Source organism: Lathyrus oleraceus, chromosome 4 (assembly GCF_024323335.1).
Source record: "Lathyrus oleraceus cultivar Zhongwan6 chromosome 4, CAAS_Psat_ZW6_1.0, whole genome shotgun sequence".
NCBI lineage: Eukaryota > Viridiplantae > Streptophyta > Magnoliopsida > Fabales > Fabaceae > Lathyrus > Lathyrus oleraceus.
Window position 1 is genome coordinate 6,976,091 of NC_066582.1, and position 17,195 is coordinate 6,993,285.

Consider the following 17,195-nt stretch of genomic DNA (forward strand, 5'->3'; position numbering starts at 1 on the left):
AAGTGAAAATGATCAAAGGAATGGTACTGTTCACGTGCAATTATTACATGCACCATGCATTTTCAAAAATTTGCAAAAACACCTTATTTTCATTAACCAAACTAATTATGGATTAGCAAGGTGATTAAGGAAGCATATAAATACTCTAATCTAACATAATTTGAGTGAGGTTAATCATTTTTCACCATTTCTAGATCTAAAACTTTTTCCCTCCAAATTTTTCTCTCAATCAAAACTTGAAAAATCTCCACATAGAATAGCATTTTTCTTCCATATTCTGGTTTATTGAGTGTAGTGGATGAAGAATCAAGCATTGGATTATTAAATTCGAGTAGAATTTGTGCATACTCCAAGCAAACTCATGAAGATGGAAGTGGAAAATTAATCAAGATCTAGTTCGTTTCAAGCTTCAATTCACACCTAAAGCTTCAAGTTATCATCTCAGGAGTTGATTTGGATCATTTGAAGCCTTGGATCGTGCACTTTTAAGAACTGCTCTTCAAGAGGTTCAGTTTTCGAATCTCACAATTCTTAAATCCATTAACATGTTTAGGTAGAGTTTTTTGTGCTGATTAAACTGATATAAAATTCGTGTGAAATGGATGAGAAATGAATGAGTTATGTTTGATTAAAGTTTGACATGTCGAAATGTTTTTGCTCGTATCTCTTAATCCATGGCTTGTTAGGCTTAGATATTGATTGATCTGTAACCTACATTAGAAGAGCTTTCTGTTGATGTATGTATTTCTAAATTCTGGAAAAATTTCTGAACACAGGCACTCTAGCACCACCGTCTTCGCGAAGAAGACGGTGGAAACCTCCACGCAGCGTACGCGTATGACCTGCAAAAATTTTGGCAGTACGCGTACCAGCGCCAGGATTTTGCCTGGTTCAGGCGCGCACACGCTTCGATTCCTGCATGTTGCATATTTTCAAATTTCTTTTCCATTTCTTCTTTCCCTCCAATATCATGTACACATATCAAATTTTATTCCATCATTTTTTGTCAATTTCAAAAGTTCATATCAAATTGAAAAATCATCCAATTAATTCCAGATTTTTTGCTACATGAACCTTGAGATGTCTATTATTTTTTGGTAGTGGTTTCAGGATTTTATCACTTCTGGAATTTGGATTGTGGCTGATTATGTTAACGTGTGTGTATTTGTGACATTGCCTTACTCTTTCTATCATGAAATGCTTGTTTTTAATCCGATGAACATGAAATTTTGCATGATGATTCTAGACACATTGATGGATATTTTGGTTTTGGTTTGACATTTTTCCCATGCTCCATTTCTGTTTTATGTTTGTGTTAGCAACGGTGTGACAATTTGTGTCACACCTTTGGTTGTCCAACTTGTGCAATTTGTTTTCCATGCTAAATGATCTTGGATGTTTCTGATTTTTTGTATGTTGATCATATTGAATGTTTTGAATGTCCATGAACTTTTCCAGAATTATTTGAATCATTTCTGTTTTGATTTGAAATTTTCATTCATGATGTCCATATACGAACCTTGAAATTGCCTTTGACTTTTTTTGATCATGAAATGCTTTTAATGATTGATTTTGATGTGAGCCTTTTTTGGACATGTTAATATGTGTTTGAAGTTGCAATGTGTTGAATTCCAGCTCCTGTTTTGAATTTTTTCTTCACCTTTGACCCTAGGCTTTGACCTAGTGGTTTGTTGCTTACATATGAGCTTTGATTTCAGGTTAAGCATCCAAGTTCCATGGTTGATGATGCTTCATCATTTAGATGTTGATATTTGTTATTGATTGATAACATGTGTGTGTTTTGTAGGTTGATGCTAAGTCATTTGAGTTTGCCTTATGGCTTGCACATTGTACATTGGGATTGTCTGTTTGTTATTGATTGTTGACTATTGTCTGAATAATGTACTGATTGGTTTAGTTGTTTCCACAGGTACCTAAGTTGCTTTAAGTTCATTTGAAATTTGCTTTGCTTGGTTGCTTAACAACTTAGGTATAATCCCTAATCTTCATGTAGTCTGGAAGACCTACTGTTATTGGTAGGCACCTGTCTGAAGTCCTCCTTAAGAGGAAATGTTTGTGTTTGTTTATCTTTGTGCCAAGCAGGTAAAGTCCTCTTAAGAGGCAATTGGCAGATAAAAGGGATGTGTAATCCATCCCCTGCTATTCAGTTGTGTCATTCACTGTGCTCACACCATGTGTTGATGCATTGTGAATAAGAACCCAAGATCTTATAGAGTCAATCATTTGTGGAGAAGAGTTCCTACTTTCTGAACTCCCACACTTTCTATTGTTTAAAGCTCTCCCAGGCCAGGGATAAGAGCTATGAGGCATAACCCTCATCTCCATTTCATCTGCTTCACCCTAACTCTCAATGATAGGGTTAAGAGCTCAAAACACCCCATTCCAGTTGGCTGTAGAGCCTAACCTTGCTTGAGCCTGATTGATTGTGTATAGTGTGTGATAATTGACTTGTTTGTTTGTTTGTTTGCCCATATGTGCATAACTGTTTGTGTGTGCCTCTGTGATTTGCTTTCATCTTTGAGCATTAATTGTATATCATTTCATGATCATTGTTCATTGCTTTGTAATCATCTTGTTGTGAGGAGTCAATTGTAAGTCCATTTATTGGCAGTTGTTTCCTGTGATCATCTTGTTGTGAGGAGTCAATTGTAAGTCCATTTATTGGCAGTTGTTTCCTATGATCATTCTTTGGAGACTAGTATAAGTCCATAGATTGGCATCTGGTATCCATATTTTCTTTGTTTTGTGAGACTAGTATAAGTCCATAGATTGGCATCTGGTATCCATATTTTCTTTATTTTGTGAGACTAGTATAAGTCCATTGATTGGCATCTGGTATCCATATTTTCTTTGTTTTGTGAGACTAGTTTAAGCCCATTGATTGGCATCTGGTATCCATATGTTCTTTGTTTTGTGAGACTAGTATAAGTCCATTGATTGGCATCTGGTATCCACTATTGTTGGCTTTGCCTGATACTTTGTTTATCTGTTATTTGCTTGTTGCCTTTTCCAAAGGAATCACTTGGATCATCTACATATGATCTCAAGAGGTGAACATCTAAGAAGTTTTGCATCTCTTAATCCTTTACCCTTTTTGTTCTTTAAACCTCCATTTGCATGTTAACTCGAACCAGAAAAATATTGTGCAAACATTTTCATTTCTTTTCAAACTAGAAACATATGCCTTAAGCCTTTGATTTTCAAACTTCATTTTCATAATACTTCTTTTGAATTGAATTCTAATCATACTTTTGACCATCTTTTGTGAATAAATCTAATTGGTTAATCCAACCCATTCAATTGTTTTTGTGGCTCAAGTCCACTTTCTTGATAAGTTTTCATACATTAGCCATAGGTTTGATTTATCCTAGTTGGTTGATGTTAATCTCACCTTTTGTCCTTAGTGATTGAATTGTAAGACTTCCTTGCTTATTATAGGGTTAACCCCTCACTAGCAAGTTGAAGCTTTTCTCACATGGTGGACTTGTGGTTGTATAGGTTGAGTTTTCTCCCGTGGATAACGAAAGCCTTAGGGCTTTTGTTTTAAAAATGAATTCACCCATGTTTTGGAAATCTTTTAGCCGAACTACGGCGTTTTGATCCTTACCTTTCATGGAAGGTACGTAGGCAACGGGTTTATCCGTTCAAACACAAAAATAATAAAATTTGTATATTCTTTTCTCACCTCTTCCCTCATGTTTGCACAATAAATATTTCATAAACAATGTCTTTTGCAACAATTTGTGAAAAGGGTTCCCTAGGAGTACCTAGGATGCTTTGGGTGCCTAACACCTTCCCTTTGCATAATTACCCCCTTACCCAGATCTCTGACCTTTTCATTGGTTTTCTATGTGTAAAACTTCTTAGGCTTTTGTTCGCTTTTTATCCATTCCTTTGGATAAATAAAAGTGCGGTGGCGACTCGATCCATTGTATGCTTTGCTTTTGATTTAATCAATAAATCATAAAGTGACGAATACACCGCTACACAGCCATGCCAACCGGTTTCCCGTGGGGGATGCCTCCCAACTTCATGCCCGAGGGTCCTGCTCCCACCTTTGCTTCTCTGTCGGCATCTAGCCCGGTCCTTGCCGTTCCTCCTCCTGTCGTGCATACTTTTCCCAGGGTAGACGACACCACCTATCATTCTGAGCCGTATGAGGGTCCAAATGTTTATGAGAAGATGGATGCCATGAATGATCAATTTCTTGAGCTTCACAAGGAATTGAAAACTCTCAGAGGAAAGGATCTTTTCGGCAAGTCTGCTGCCGAACTCTGCTTGGTTCCAAACGTGAAGATCCCTGTAAAATTCAAGGTCCCTGACTTTGAAAAGTACAAGGGAAATACTTGTCCTCTCAGCCACCTAGTCATGTATGCCAGGAAGATGTCAACTCAAACCGATAATGGCCAACTGCTTATCCACTACTTTCAGGACAGTTTATCTGGTGCTGCCCTACGTTGGTACATGGGTTTAGACAGTGCGAACATCCGATCCTTCAACGATCTTGGCGAAGCCTTCGTCAAGCAATACAAGTACAATGTGGATATGGCTCCCGATAGGGATCAATTGAGAGCCATGTCGCAGAAGGATAAAGAAACATTCAAGGAGTACGCCCAGAGGTGGCGAGAGGTGGCAGCACAGATCGTGCCCCCGCTAGAAGAGAAAGAGATGACTAAGATCTATTTGAAGACCTTAAGTTTTTCTTATTATGAGCGAATGATTGCTAGCGCTCCTTCTGACTTCACCGAGATGGTGAATATGGGGATGCGTCTAGAAGAAGGGGTCCGTGAAGGACGGTTAACCAGAGAAGAAGGCTCTTCTGCCAAACGTTATGGGGCGTTTGCAAAGAAGAAAGATGGAGAGGCACATGATGTGACCTCCCATGTGAAACCAAGAAGACCCTCTGTGAGGAGGAAGATTGTGCGTCCCGCCAGTAACCAGCACCAGGTGGCTCATATAGCACCTGTCTTCAGAGATCATCAACAATACCAGCAACACAACAACAATCAGCAACCACCTCAGCAATATCAACAACAACAGCACCGTCCGCAACAACAGGCCTACCAGCCTCGCAACAGTAATCAAACCAGCACGAGTTACGAGAGGAAAAGGGTCACCTTCGATCCTATTCCAATGACGTACGCAGAGTTATATCCCTCTTTGATAGAGAGGAAGCTGATTACTCCGAGAGACCCACCGGCTATACCTGCTAACCCCCAGTGGTGGTATAAGCCCGAATTGCATTGTGTTTACCATTCTGGTGCTCCCGGCCACGACGTGGAGAATTGTTACCCTTTGAAGACCAAGGTTCAGGACCTTGCGAGATGTGGTATTCTGTGCTTCGAGGACGTAGGTCCTACTGTGAAGAAGAACCCATTGCCCGAACATGGGAAATCTGTCAACATGGTCCAGGGTTGCCCTGGCAAGTACAAAGTCAAATATGTCAGTCATATTCGACAATCGCTGGTCGAGATGCACCGTTTGTTATGTAACTACAGTCATTATGAGCATGACCATGATAGATGCCGAGTCTGCTCTATTAACCGATTGGGTTGTCGCCAGGTGCGCAAGGATGTTCAAGAAATGTTGGACGAAGGAGTCATTGAGATACTTCAAAATAGGAATGTTGACGAAGATGAGCCTGAGGTCAATGTGATCTCCCCAGTGTTCCGGATACCCGAGCCTGTTATCATCAAGTACGATGGTAGCAAGCAGAAGGCTTCTCCCGCTCTGATCATTAAGCCTGCTGGTCCTGTGCCTTACTCTTCTGAAAAGGAAGTTCCCTATCGCTACAATGCTGTAGTGGTGGAGAATGGGAAAGAGGTGTCCTTGCCTTCTTCTTTTGTTGTGAATATTGTCGATGTTAGTGGTCTGACACGTAGTGGTCGTGTATTATCGGTACCACCAAAGCCTCAAGCTAATGCTGATTTTGTTGAACGCCCGGTTGGGAATGGAGTGAGCTCTCCGAATCCGACACTTGGTGTTAAGCCCTCCTCTGTACTGAAAACTCCTATTTTTGTTGGCCCTAGTGGCAATGAGAAAGAAGACTGTGATGAGATGCTGAGGCTCATCAAAAGGAGCGAGTACAATGTTGTAGACCAGCTTCTACAGACGCCATCCAAAATATATGTGTTGTCATTACTCTTAAATTTAGAACCACACCGAGAGGCTCTGCAGAAGGTGTTGGATGTGGCATATGTGGATCACAATGTCACTTTGGAGCAATTCAATAACATTGTTGCAAACATTACTGCTTGTAACAACCTGAGCTTTTGTGACTCTGATCTCCCTAAGGAGGGAAGAGACCACAACTTGGCATTACATATATCTATGGGTTGTAGAGACGACGCCATGTCTAATGTGTTGGTGGACACTGGGTCATCATTAAACATATTTCCAAAGTCCACTCTCTCAAAGCTATCATATCAAGGGCCTCCCATGAGGCAGAGTGGAGTAGTTGTGAAGGCTTTCGATGGGTCTCGCAAAACTGTGATTGGGGAAGTTGATCTCCCAATCAAGATCGGACCAAGTGATTTCCAGATTACCTTCCAGGTTATGGACATTCACCCATCGTATAGTTGTCTCTTAGGCAGACCATGGATTCACGAGGCAGGCGTCGTAACATCCACCCTACACCAGAAACTGAAATTCGTGAAAAACAAGAAGCTGGTCGTGATAGAGGGAGAAAGGGCTCTCCTGGTTAGCCATTTGTCTTCCTTCTCTTATATAGATGCTGAGGATGAAGTTGAAACTCCTTTCCAAGCTTTATCTATTGCTGAGCCTATTGAGAAAAGAACTCCTTCTTTTGCTTCCTACAAAGATGCAAAGTTGGCCATTCAGCGTGGTGCAACCACTGGTTTAGGAAAAATGATTGAGTTAGAAGACAACAAGTCCCGGGCTGGCATAGGTTTTTCTTCTGGTGCTTTCAATAAGCAAGGGTTATTCAAGAGTGGAGGTTTCATCCACACTGGTCTAGATGAGGAGGCTGCTGCCGTTTTAGAAGAAGATATAGAGGATTCTGGCAACTTCATCATCCCTGGTGGGGTCTGCAACAATTGGGTCGCTGTGGATATTCCAACAGTTATCCATAAGTCAACGTAATAATCACTTTGTTTGAAAACCCTTCTCCCATGCCAAAAGGAGGAGTGATGACATTGTTGGCACATAAATATAATGATACTTTCATTCAATAAATTCATGTTAAATGTTTGTTTTCCCAATTATTTTCCCTTTTCGCTTTTTTGCATGAAATTGGTGATCACATAAAACCCTAAAAAATAGAATAAAATCAATCTTTTCATCTGCATAATGATTTGCCTCGTTTGAATTCTAAAGCTTTTCATATACAAAATCATTATGCAGGTTGATTTCTAGACCCATTGAACATAATGACCCAACACCATCTCCCAACTTTGAATTCCCTGTATTTGAGGCAGAAGAAGATGATGTTGTAGAGATTCCTGATGAGATTACCCGTTTACTTGAGCATGAATAGAAGATCATTCAGCCGCATCTTGAGAATCTGGAAACAGTCAACTTGGGGTCTGAAGACTACATTCGTGAAGTAAAGATTGGGGCACTCCTGGAAGAATCTGTTAAGAAGGGGTTGATTTAGTTGCTACGAGAATATGTCGACGTCTTTGCCTGGTCATATGAAGACATGCCTGGTCTAGATACAGATATTGTGCAACATTTCCTACCTTTGAATCCTGAGTATGTGCCCGTGAAGCAGAAGCTCAGAAGAACTCATCCTGATATGGCAGTGAAGATCAAAGAGGAAGTTCAGAAGCAAATTGATGCAGAGTTTCTGGTGAGTTCTACATATCCTCAATGGGTGGCCAATATTGTGCTCGTGCCTAAGAAAGATGGAAAAGTCCGGATGTGTGTGGACTATAGAGACTTGAATAAAGCTAGTCCGAAAGATGATTTCCCTCTACCACATATTGATATGTTGGTAGATAATACAGTTAAATTCAAAGTCTTCTCATTTATGGATGGATTTTCCGGATATAATCAGATCAAAATGGCACCCGAGGATATGGAGAAGACAACATTCATCACACCTTGGGGAACATTCTGTTATCGAGTGATGCCCTTCGGTTTGAAGAACGCCGGAGCCACGTATCAACGAGCTATGACTACCTTGTTCCATGATATGATGCATATGGAGATTGAGGTGTACGTTGACGATATGATCGCTAAGTCAAGAACAGAAGTTGAACATGTAGAGCACCTGTTGAAGCTTTTTCAGCGCTTGAGGAAGTATAAGCTTTGTCTGAATCTCAACAAGTGTACATTTGGAGTCCGTTCTGGCAAGTTATTGGGCTTTATTGTCAGTGAGAAACGTATTGAGGTTGATCCTGCAAAGGTCAAAGCAATACAAGAGATGCCTGCGCCCAAAACTGAGAAGCAAGTCCGAGGTTTTCTTGGCCTCTTGAATTACATTTCCAGATTCATATCCTACATGAATGCCACATGTGCGCCAATATTCAAGCTCCTCCGGAAAGATCAGTCTCATGATTGGACCGAGGATTGCCAGAAAGCTTTTGATAGTATTAAAGAGTATCTGTCTGAGCCTCCGATTCTGTCTCCGCCCGTGGAAGGGAGACCATTGATCATGTATCTGACTGTTCTTGAAGATTCTATGGGTTGTGTCCTCGGTCAGCAGGATGAATCAGAAAAGAAAGAGTATGCTATTTACTACTTGAGCAAGAAGTTCACCGATTGCGAGTCTCGATATTCAATGCTTGAGAAGACATGTTGTGCTTTGGCTTGGGCCGCTAAGCGCTTACGCCAGTATATGTTGAATCATACGACTTGGTTGATATCCAGAATGGATCCAATCAAGTATATCTTTGAGAAGCCTGCTTTAACTGGGAGGATTGCTCGTTGGGAGATGTTATTGTCAGAGTATGATATTGAGTATCGAGCTCAGAAAGCTATTAAAGGTAGTATCTTGGCTGACCACTTGGCACATCAACCGATTGAGGATTATCATCAGTCAGTTCAGTATGACTTCCCTGATGAGGAAATTTTGTATTTGAAAATGAAAGATTGTGATGAACCTACACTCGATGAAGGGCCAGAGTCTGGTTCCAGATGGAGTATGGTATTTGATGGCGCTGTAAATCAATATGGAAATGGTATTGGGGCAGTGATCATTACACCTCAGGGCATATATATTCCTTTTACAGCAAGGCTAACTTTCAAGTGAACGAATAATATGGCTGAGTATGAGGCCTGTATTATGAGATTGGAGGAATGCATTGATCTTAGGATCAAGCATCTTGATGTATATGGTGATTCGGCCCTCGTTGTTAATCAGATTAAGGATGAATGGGAAACGAATCAGCCTAGCCTCATTCCATACAGAGATTATGGGAGGAGGATTTCAACGTTCTTTACTGAAGTTGACTTCCATCATATTCCTCGAGATGAGAATCGGATGGCAGATGCTCTTGCTACACTTGCTTCAATGATAGTAGTCAAACTTTGGAATGAAGTTCCCAATATCACTGTGATGCGCTTGGATAGGCCAGCTCATGTATTTGCAGTTGAAGAAGTAAAAGACGACAAACCATGGTATTATGATATCAAGTGTTTCCTTCAGAGCCAGATTTACCCGCCTGGGGCATCTATGAAAGATAGGAAAACTTTAAGGAGATTATCTGGCAGTTTCTACCTCAAGGACGATGTGCTTTATAAGAGAAATTTTGACATGGTTCTCCTCAGATGCGTGGATAGACACGAAGCAGACCTGTTAATGACTGAGGTCCATGAAGGTTCATTTGGTACTCATTCCAATGGACATGCCATGGCTAGAAAGATGTTGAGAGCAGGCTACTATTGGCTGACAATGGAGTCTGACTGCTGCAAGTATGTGAAGAAATGCCATAAGTGTCAGATTTACGCGGATAAGATTCATATTCCCCCGACACTTCTGAATGTGATTTCATCATCATGGCCCTTCTCCATGTGGGGAATTGACATGATTGGCATGATAGAGCCGAAAGCGTCCAATGGACACTGATTCATTCTTGTAGCAATTGATTACTTCACCAAGTGGGTTGAAGTGACGTCATACGCAAATGTAACCAGGCAGGTGGTCGTGAAGTTTATCAAGAATCAACTCATATGTCGATATGGTGTGCCAGATAAGATCGTTACCGATAATGGATCTAACTTGAACAACAAGATGATGAAAGAGTTGTGTAGTGAGTTCAAGATCACGCATCATAATTCTTCTCCTTACAGACCCAAGATGAACGGGGCTGTTGAAGCTGCTAATAAGAACATCAAGAAGATTATCCAGAAGATGGTTGTTACGTACAGAGATTGGCATGAGATGCTACCATTCGCTTTGCATGGATATCGTACATCTGTCCGCACTTCAACAGGGGCAACCCCTTTCTCTCTTGTTTATGGCATGGAAGTTGTACTCCCAGTAGAGGTGGAGATCCCATCAATGAGAGTCTTGACGGAAGCCAAGTTGATTGATGCCAAATGGATTCAGAGTCGTTATGACCAGTTGAATTTGATTGAAGAGAAGAGATTGACTGCCATGTGCCACGATCAGTTATATCAGCAAAGGATGAAGAAAGCTTTTGATAAGAAGGTCAAGCCTCGTGTGTTCCGAGAAGGTGACCTTGTGCTCAAGAAAGTCTTGTCTTTCGCGCCCGATTCCAGGGGAAAGTGGACTCCAAACTATGAGGGTCCGTATGTTGTTAAAAGAGCCTTTTCAGGCGGTGCTTTGATACTTACAACTATGGATGGGGAGGATTTCACTCGTCCTGTGAATTCAGATGCAGTCAAGAAATACTTCGCCTAGAAAAATAAAAACAGAATAGCTCGCTAAGTTGAAAACCCGAAAGGGCGGCTTAGGAAAAAATGAGCGTCTCGGTGGATTGAAAACCCAAAAGGGCGATCCAGGCAAAAGTTAGAGACATAAAAAAAATATATGTATCCCGTTTGATTGAGTACCTCGTCCTGGGGCAATCTAGGCAAAAATTAGGGATTTGGCAAGTAACTGCATCCTGACAAGACTTTGTTCTACGACTGTCATCTGTCAAAGATTTCTTGCTCATTCATCATCAACCAAAGCTTCAAATACATCGGATTCAGAATTGGTGGAGAAATGGTCATTATGTTCAATGTAGCCCTTTTCCAATATATATCACCGATTTCAAATTTGTAAAGATCTATGAAGTCTTGCCATTTGCAGACCACCATTCCATTCAAATAAATTTGAGCCTTTTATCCAATTATTTGCACTCTTATTTGTTTCTATTCAACAAATGTTTTGCATGTTTTTATTGAGAAAATATCATTGTTTTAAACAATCAAATTTTTCATAATTTGTTTTTAAACAAAGTGAACATTTGCAATGACAAAAGGATACTTAGGAGATCTTCAGTGCTCTCCCAAGGATGGTACGATCCCTAACAGGGTAAGATTTTTGTCCATATTCCTAGCATTGCTTTCAACCTATTCTACCGGGTCCTTTTGTAGCTTTTCTACTGAGCAAAGTGTGTGGTAAGGCATTTTTTTCTTCCTCAGCAGATGGGATCTCTTTGGTAAGAGCGGTATTTGGTGGTTGATCCTCATAATTCCTTTATCTCCTCGGATAAATTCCCCAGTAGACTTGTTGGTGTGGTGGACTTTGCCTGTGATAACTCCTGTCCCCAGCTGGAATGACTGATATTCATCCTCTGCAAGGATTTTCATTTCCCAGTAACAGTTGCCCTTAGTGGACTTGGTTTTCTCTCTTGAGATGTAGTACCGGCTGGTTGATTCCTGGATCTGTTTATGTTAGATATGTCTGTTTGTCATCATACATCATACATAAACCATGCATATGCATGCATAATTATAACATTTAGATATTCATGTTGCATTCTTTGCCATATATTGTTGATTGTTGTCTCCTGCTATTTGGTGATATATTTCCCCAAGCAGATGGGCGTGTCTGATCTCTCCATATAGAGTCAGCTTCATAGGCAGAAAGCGTCTATCCTTTCTTCCATATTCCCCACCGAGTTATATCCTCGTGGATGATGATTGCTTCTGTTCCTTCCCAACACATATATTGGGATGGTTTTCCCCATTGAGTTATATCCTCACCGGTGCAAGTCTTGATTTGGTGTACCTATCTAGTTTGATCCTAGATCGGTCTTTTGAGACTCTTTCCTATTTCCCTGCGGTATAAATGAATAATTGCTCGGTAATTAGTAATTATTATCCCCGGCGGAGTCTGTGGTTCTCTACCCTTATACCGGTAGTTGTAAACCCTATTTCTTCCCCTTTTGCAGAGTAACTATTTTTGCTCATCCTTAATTGGTGACAGTTATCTTCATCCAATATTCGGTGTTGATATTCCCTCATCTGCCTGGATAATTGCCCTGATTACGCAATTTATCCCCAACGGGTCATCTCTCGTCTACCCTGTTGTTGTTGGTAACGTTTGTTTCCCTCCTGAATTGGTCATCATTATATGCCTAATTGCGGTATCCCGATGCCTTTTCTTTTCGGTCGATTTATCCTTTATTAACCCAGTAACCGGTTGTGGATAATCGCCCATGCGAGTATATTATCTACGTTCTTACGGTAATAGATGATGTATCTCATGCACTCTTTGGTCGAAGCTTTTGTTCTTCCCCAGTAGAGTAAGATTCGTATCCCCTTTACGGAGTCGAATATCCATCCTATAATCGAGTTTGCTTTTAGCCCTCTTTTGGATGATGACTATCTTGGAAATATTCCCCAATTCACGCCTTGGTTGGTCACCTATTATATGCCTAGTAACCGGTATCCCTGGTGTTCCTTCCTCTCTGCTCCCTATTATGACTTTTTGTCCTCTGTGGAGTCAGAATCCCTGAGTTGAAGTATACCTTTTAGGTTTTCCTCAGACGTTTTGAAGTTTTGATATCTCTCACCCTTATACCGGTCTTAGATATTCTCGAGCATGTTGTATCTCTCGCCCTTACGCCGACGTTCAGATCTCGTGTCTCGTTGAGCTTATTACCCAGTAACCGGTAATACCTCATCCCGCTGCTTCCCCAGGAGAGTCTTTTTGGACATCCCCAGCGAAGTCCCTTAGTGGATTGTCCTCGTCCGGATTTTTATCCGAAGTATCCATTGTGGATAGTTTTTGCTGTATTGGCATATTCCCCAATACGGGCGTCTTCGAGTCAGCTCGAGTCTTTCCAATGGATTTATTCCCTTTGGAATTATGTTCCCCAAGCTTTGAGTCGTGACCTGCTCACGCATTCTCATTCCTTTACTCCTCGTTAGAGTCTCTTCCCCATAGAATGAATTATTCATGGGAATTGTTAATTTTTCTCCTAATCTTTGCATTTGTGAACACATATCTCCACAGAGTGTTACCATTTTGCATACATACATTTGCATCATGAGGTCTCATAGGGACCAAAATTCGTCTCTTTGTTATTATTTAAGCCCATTCTACCTCGTCGAGACGAAGATTTTAACCTTCCCTTCTCCGGCTAGAATGACCTTAAATAGGGGCATCTGTAAGACCCCAATTTTTTCCCTAAGATCCCTCATGGCATCATAACATTTCATTTGCAAAGCCTCAAGGATCATAAGCATCTTGGTTCCCCTTGCCTTTGGGTGGGACTCCTTGTGAGTGGTTTGAGATTACCAAGCATGCTTGAATTGTATATCATTGCTTTTCTTATTTTGTTTACTAACCAAAAGCACAAAAATATGTCACTAACATTTTTTGATTGTAGCTTGAGCAATCACAAGGTTCAAATCTTCTAGGAGATCACTTATGCAATGACATGGCCAATAGAAGATGAAAGCAAGCATGGTAATGGTTCCCAAAGCTCTCATCCATCAAATATGACTCCCAAGTATCTCAGTTCATCATTTTTTATCAAAGCAAGTCAAAGGATTTGAGGCTTGTTCCCCAGAGAAACCCTAACTCATCTGTGCACCACAATGCCTTGCTCATGAAGCAACCTCAGCCCATGGTCAAATACAATCAAGGTAAGTTCTTTAATTTATCATTTCATGCATATTTGAACTTATTTGAGTGTCCTCAATCATAAATTCATCAAGGTATGAGTTGTGGACTTGAGAAGTTGATCAGTCAATTCATCTGACTATTTTGAAATGCACTGAGACCTAACTTTTTATGTGTTGGTCAAATGGAGATGATTCCAAAATAAAAAATGTTCTTAAGGACAATATGAACAACTTTCATGTTCATTAAAAATTGATTTGAAGCTTGGAAGGTCATCATCCATTCCAAGACATTATAGGTCATTTTGACTGAAACCCTAATTTTGGGTCAACTTTCCAAGGACATAACTCATTCATTTTTTATGATTTTGATGTGGGATTGAATGAATTGGAAATATTAAGATGTCTATTTAAAATTTTATGTTGAACAAAATTTCAAAATCTCAAAGGAAATACATGTGATAATGCAAGACATTATAGGTCCTTTTTGACCAAAGGCATTAAAAGGCAAAAAAGTCCAACTTCAAGTGCCGATAACTCTTTCATAAAAAATCCAAATGATGCAACATTTAAGTCCATTTTGATTTTTTTGGAAATATATACAACTTTGATGTTGGAGATGTTTTCATTTGAGGCTTGCATCATCAAAACAGAGGGGCTTGAAAATTGGCCAAAATTAGAAACCTTACCTTGACATGTCATGCACTTTGCACTTTAAACTCAAATTTCATAAATTTCGACACTTCAAATGGATTTTTGTCCAACATAACAATTGTTCCTTACATCAAGACCTTTCCAACCATTACTCATATGATCATGTTTGGATTTGGCAAAGAGCATTTTCGAAGAAGGGAACATTTTGGTGCATTTATGGAAACTTGTTCAAACTCATTGCACACTCCAATTACTTCACATATGCACGTCCATTTCAGATCAAATTGACTTCAGCTTGCCATTCCATAAGATTTGGGCCCTCCATGCGCCTGTACAGGCCCATGCATGGAGGCCCTTTTCATGCATGCACACGAGAATTCACCTTGTTTGCCTTGCCATTTGCTATAAATAAGGGTGCTCAGCTCCACTATTCTTCAACCTGATTCAACCTGAAATGCTGCAGAATTCTCTCCATAGCCATCACTAAAGGAATTTCCACTTTTCTCTAAAAATTTCAGATCTGAATTTCAACTACCTTGGTTGATTTTCAGACCTATAATTCCTCAGCCTTGCTTCCTCTTCATCACTAGATCTCATTGCTAGCTTTGGTTGTGAAGAATCGTGCTCCCAAGACCTGCATTTTAAAGGTGGATAACAGAACTTTTTCTATTCGAAACTCTTTGATCCTTGCTTATTTCTTGTGTTCCATTGTCTGGCTGAAGTCCTCTCAATAGAGGCATTTGATTTATGCTTTCAATTTTGCAAAAACATGAAGTTCATGATGAACACCATCATACTTCCAGCTCTGATTTCTCCATTTATAGGGATCTAGAATGGAAGTGCATGGTATAGGAGGGATGTACATCACTTCCTCTTTTGATTGATGTATAGATCGCTCCATTTGGTTGAGTTTGCCATGTCTTCAATTCTCACCGGAGCTGGAGGTTTCACCGGAGAAGACGGTGGCTCCGGTGGCCAACTCCAGATCAAATCTGGACCGTGCGATCTCTTTTCCAGATCTAATCTGGACCGTGCGATCTCTTTTCCAGATCTAATCTGGACCTTCCCTCGTTATGACTTTTTTTTAATGCATCCTGCGTTTCAGTTGACTAGTGTGTTTGGTACGCGCGCGCCTGTGAGCCATCTGATGTGCCACATCATTTAATGAATCTCATCCAACGCGCCTGGCTTTTTCTGATTTTATTAATTTCCATTTTATTTTCTTTAATTCCATTTTATTTCAAAATTTCATATCTTCTTCATTTTTAATCCAAAAATTATGGGACCAATTGCATTAGTCTCCAAATAATTTCTAGTTTCTTAAAATGATTTTTAACATTTTTTATTTTATCATTTGATATTTTTTTGTGAATTTTCTCTTTTCTGGTTGTTTTGAATTCATTTAAATAGTTTTTGATATTCAAAAAATACAAAAATACTTTCCTAACCTATTTGAATGATGATGAATCCATGAAAAATATTCTCATCAATTTTCTAATTGATTTGAGATTTATTTGAGATTTTAGTTCAATTAGGTTATTTTTATTCATTTTTAATTGAAAAAAAAATAGTTTCTGACTTTTAAAAATGCTGAAATTTTTTGTCAAACTTTGTTTGACCTTGTTGAACTTAGGATAAATCACTTGGACTTTTCAAAGTTGATTTGAAGTGATTTTGAAGTTTGACCTTTCTTTAATATTTTAATTCAAGTTTATTTTAAATATTAAAAATGCCAAAAAATATTTTGTTCATTTCTTGACTTCCAATCTTCATCTCACTTCTGTTTTTGATTGTTTGACCTTGACTTTCAATGTTATTGGTCAACATATGATGATCGGTACATTGTATTTCATTTAATGCATTTTATATTTTTGCCTTCTTTTATTTCCATTTATTCATTTCCTTCTCCTTCTTCTTCTTTTTTCTTTTTGATCAATGAGTTGAAGGTTGATAAGTTAGCATTGATTAGGAAGGCTTAATCTTCCTTGATCCAAATCTAATTCATCTTGATCAATTGATCAAGTGAATGGCTTTGCATTAAGGATAGGTTGTCTTATAAATCATGCAAAAGGCTTAAACCAATACAAGATCAATTCTCCTTTTCTTTTGGCATGGCAAGTTGTTGGGACTTGATTCACTAATCAAGACTTCTAACTTGTGTTGTTGTCTACATTATTATTGACCGGCCTCAGATAGTTGTGACTTCTACATAAGTTCAATTACGATTGCTTAACATAGCGCTAAATTTGCCTTATGGCACACTAACTATTAACCACTAACAATTAACATTTATTTTATGCACTTTACTTTTTATGCAATTTACTATTCTTGCACATATTATCCATTTGCTTTTCTCTTTGCTCACTTGAGCACATGTTTATGTTAATGTCATTTGCCTTTTGCTCACTTGAGCACATAATTGTGTATATATCTTTTGTGCTTGTGTTTGTTTGTTTGTTGTGAACCTGAATGCCAAAAATTGGACAAAAAATGGATTTAGAATTTAGGACCCTTTACCAAAGCAAAATGGAGTT